General features: G+C 37.3%; 1 long non-coding RNA gene across 1 annotated transcript; it reads left to right on the top strand.

Moving 5' to 3' along the window:
* The first annotated feature begins 286 nt into the window (after positions 1 to 286).
* On the top strand, positions 287 to 4179 carry LOC141372281 (uncharacterized). The gene is made up of 3 exons (XR_012377521.1): positions 287 to 667; positions 3282 to 3340; positions 3517 to 4179. It is a non-coding gene; the product is annotated as an uncharacterized lncRNA (long non-coding RNA).
* The last annotated feature ends 6 nt before the right edge of the window (positions 4180 to 4185 follow it).

The raw sequence follows: 4185 nt of genomic DNA, 5'->3' as shown, positions 1-4185 counted from the left end.
CCCAGGCCCCGACTCTCTGAGGTCGACAGATCCTCAGTTAATCATCTTTCCTTCAACTACAGTACTCTTCAAAGTATGTTAATTCTCCATCTATTCTCTAAGGAAGTGCCTACTGTGTTTATTTTCCTAAAATTACATTCATAAACAGGATGATTGCAAGCCAAAATCTGACATCAAATAATCTTTTACTATTATTTTCTTGTGGTTTATAAGTTTATATCGAATTTATTTGTAATATTGATTTTCCTAAAAAGGGGAAAGAAATCTCCAGAAAAACTCTCATTTTCATAGACGCTTAAATCTTATCAAAAGATATTGCTTTATCTCTTTTTCTTCGATCTTATATGTAAATTTCTTAAAATTGGCTCTCTTTCGTGACAGATGAACTGTTGATTTTAAATCCCCCTTCAGATATATTTGGAATCCTGTTCGTTGATTTGCTACTCAAAATGATCATTATGTTAGAGATGCTACTTTTTTCCTTTCTATTCAGATATTTCCTGTGAGACTCCACCCGAAGTGAAAAATGCTATTATACTAAATAAGAAGTCTAGTTATCTACCTGGTGAGAGTGCCCGTTATGAATGCGTCAAACCTTTTGATCTGTTTGGGGAAGTAGAAGTGATATGTTTAAATGGGACCTGGACACAACCCCCTCAGTGTGCAGGTAAAGTATCTTATTTCCCCTCAAATTTTAGAGGGGAATATATATATATATTATATTATATACTATATATAATATAATATATTAAGGACTGGCTATGTCAGTATAAATATATAATGACGTAGTTCTTCTGGAATCTTTTTTTATCTCAAATAAAATGACGGTGCTTAAAATCCAATTTTTTCTTTTTGTGGGCTGCATAGTGAAATTATCTATTTATTTTATGAAAGATTTGGCCAGATTAGACAGTTGGAATCACAGAAAATTCTCTTTTTTTTTTTTTTATTTTGAGAGAGAGAGACTGTGAGCATGAGTGCGAACAGTGCGGGGAGGGTCAGAGGGGAAGGAGAGAATCTTTAGCAGACACCGCACTGAGCACGGAGCCTGATGTGGCGCTCGATCTCACAACCTTGAGATCATGACCTGAGCAGAAATCAAGAGTCAGACATTTAATCAACTGAGCCACCCAGGCACCCAGAAAATTCTCTATCTTAAGCATTAAGATACTCAGTTATTTCCTGAGGAATAAATGTATTAAAGATATATGGGGGGGGCGCTGGGTGGCTCAGTCAGAGCAGAACCTGCTTCCCCCTCTGTCTGCCGCTCCCCCTGCTTGTGCTCTCTCTCTCCCTGACAAATAAATAAAATCTTTTTTTAAAAAATGATATGCTGAGGACATTTGACAGCTCTGAAATTTCACTTTGAGAAACACAATCAGCAACTGGGGCATGTTCATAGAATCTGATATAAATTTGGGCTTCTTCAGCATGTGGATTATATAAAGGAAGCTTACTAGTTGAGCTCCACCAGAGAATTAGCGTATATAGGAAAAAAAGTCTGAGAACTTGGTCATAGGACACTCCAGTAATTAGAGATTAGGAAAGAAGAGGACCCAACAAAGGAGATATTATACCTGCTTGTTTTTCAAATCAGCTTTTGCCTGGCATATATATTTTCCAATCTTTTACTTTGAGCCCACCTACGTTTTCATGTTGAAGGTAGTTTCTTTTCGTTGCCATATAGTCGGCGCTTGTTTATGTATCCATTCTGCCATTTTCAGTCCCTTAACTGAAGTATTTAAGCCATTTACACTTAAAATAATTATTGATAGATTAGGGCCTGTGTCAGCCATTTTATTATTTGTCTTCCATTTCTTTCCTCTATTTCTCACTCCCATTCCTTTTTTGGCCATCCCTAGGGACTTTTGGAACATTTTAAAATAATTTTATTTTGATATGTCTTTGTTGTTTTGGAGCGTATCTCTTCATATAGCTTTATCCGCGGCTGCTCAAGGCATTAAGATGCACATACATAGCTTGTCACTCCCCCCACCCCGTTTTGACATTTTACCACTTCAAGTGAAATGAGGAAACCTTACTTCCACTTGGGTCCCTTCACCCTTCCATATTTTATTTTATTTTATTTTATTTATTATTTATTGATTGATAAAAAGACAGAGAGAGAGTGAGTGGAGTGGCAGAAGGCGACGGAGAGAGAAAATCTTAAGCAGACTCCACACCCAGCTTGGAGCCTGACACAGGGCTCAATCTCACAACCCTGAGATCATGACCTGAGCTAAATTCAAGAGTGGACGCTTAACCAACTGACTGAGCCTCCCAGGCACCCCTACCTTCCCCACATTTCAAACATATGTTTCTTAAGTATTTCTTCTGCATATACTGAACATCATATCAAATGATATAATCTTTCACAAACATCAAACGTCACAAACTCCTTAGGAGAAAAGAGTCCATTATATTTACCCTTATTGTTTTCAGTCCATTGTTTGTTTGTTTGTTTTTTCCTTCATGAAGTCTCAATCCTCTCTCTGTTATCTTTTCCCTGATATTTGAAGAATTCCTTTAGCAATTCTTTAAAGATAGACCTGCTGGAGATAAATGCTCTGTTTTCCTTTGTCTCAGAATATCTTCTTTCCTCCCTTAAACCCTAGAGGATAGAATCACGGGATACAGCATTCAGGGCTGACGGTTCTTGTCTTCTAGCACTTGAAAAATGTTGTCACTTCTTTCTGGCTTGATGGTTACAGATGAGAACCCCGCTGACGTTTGAATCCCTTTTCCCCTATAGGTTTGCATAATTTCTATGTAGCTGCTTTTGAGATTTTTTTCTTTCTCTTTAGCTTTCCTCAGTTGAGTGTGGCTTATCTTGGCATGAATTTCTTTGGGTTTGTCCTGTTTGCCTTTTTCAATATGAATGTTTATGCCTTGTGCCCAATTTGGGAAATTTTCAGTCAGTATTTTTAGAAGTTTTTTTGGTTTTGTTTTCAGTCTACTTTCAAAGTGAGTAATTTGTATTCTGTATGCAAGTTTATTTAGCCTTCTGTCATCTGTAATCCATGATTGAGCCCATCCAGTGAGGTGTTCATTTTAAATTCCATTATTATAATTTTTAGTTCTATAATTCCCACTGGAATTTTAAAAACCATTGCCAAATAATTCCAGTATCTGTATCATAGAAGTGTTGTGATCTGTTGATTATCTTTTCTCTTTTGAGATTTTCCTGGTCCTTGATATGATGAGTGATTTTCGATTGTATTCTAGACATTTCGGGTGTTGTGTTAAGATTCTGGATTTTATCGAAATCTCTTATTTACCAGGCCTCCACTACTGCAGAGTGCAAGTCCAAGCTTCCCAGTTGGCCTCCACTGACACCATGGTAAGGGGAGAGGTGTCTTGTTTCCTGACTGTGGATAGAAGTCTAGGTTCCACCTTTGACCTCGGTTGATCACTGTTGGTCTCTGATCAACATGGGGAGAGAGTTGGTCAAGGTTTCTTCTATGTTTTCCAAGAGTAATTCAACTATTGTAAAAAGAAATATTTCTGTCTTCCTAGAATACTCCTTTCCTGAGCCTTTGGCTAACAAGAGCAGACAATTCTTGGAACTTTTTTCCCCTGAACTTGATATGATTGCTGGGTTCTAGTCTTCTTCAGTGCCCAGTCCAGGATCCATAGGAGGCAACATGAAAACCCAAACAACTCACTGCAGTATAATTCCTTGAATACCAAGGCCTCTGATCCGATCGACGTCTTCTCTACATCCTTCAACATCTCTTTTGCTGGTTTTTATATTTTTAGTGATACTGAGAAGGAATAAGCAGAAAGGTCTCTACCTCATCATGTCCAGAACAGGAAGCCAGCAGTTCTCTTTCCCATTATACCAATGTGTAATTCTTTGACTTTAATTAAAGAAGTTGATGTTCCCTTTATAAAATAAATGAAAATCAATAAGCAATGACTAGAGATCCAATAGCCACTGCAGTATGTTGTATGTAACAAGAAAGTGTCTTTGTTTCCATTAGCTATCCATCTGTCCAGTATTTATTCAGGAAGAAAAACATTTTTTAACACCAGAATACATAAAGGAGATATATTTGTTAATGCTTCAGGTGTGCTTTCATGTGGGATAAAAGGAAAGCCTTAGAATTGTAATTCTCACTTTAAGTGATTAAAATTTCTTCAATGGGGGCGCGTGGGTGGCTCAGTGGGTTAAGCATCTGCCTT

This window comes from Callorhinus ursinus, unplaced genomic scaffold, assembly GCF_003265705.2.
Source record: "Callorhinus ursinus isolate GAN/ISIS: 27379988/994484 unplaced genomic scaffold, GSC_fseal_2.0 scaffold4396, whole genome shotgun sequence".
In the NCBI taxonomy this organism is placed as follows: domain Eukaryota; kingdom Metazoa; phylum Chordata; class Mammalia; order Carnivora; family Otariidae; genus Callorhinus; species Callorhinus ursinus.
Note: the sequence above shows the minus strand (reverse complement) of the source record. Positions and strands in the feature narration are given on the sequence as shown.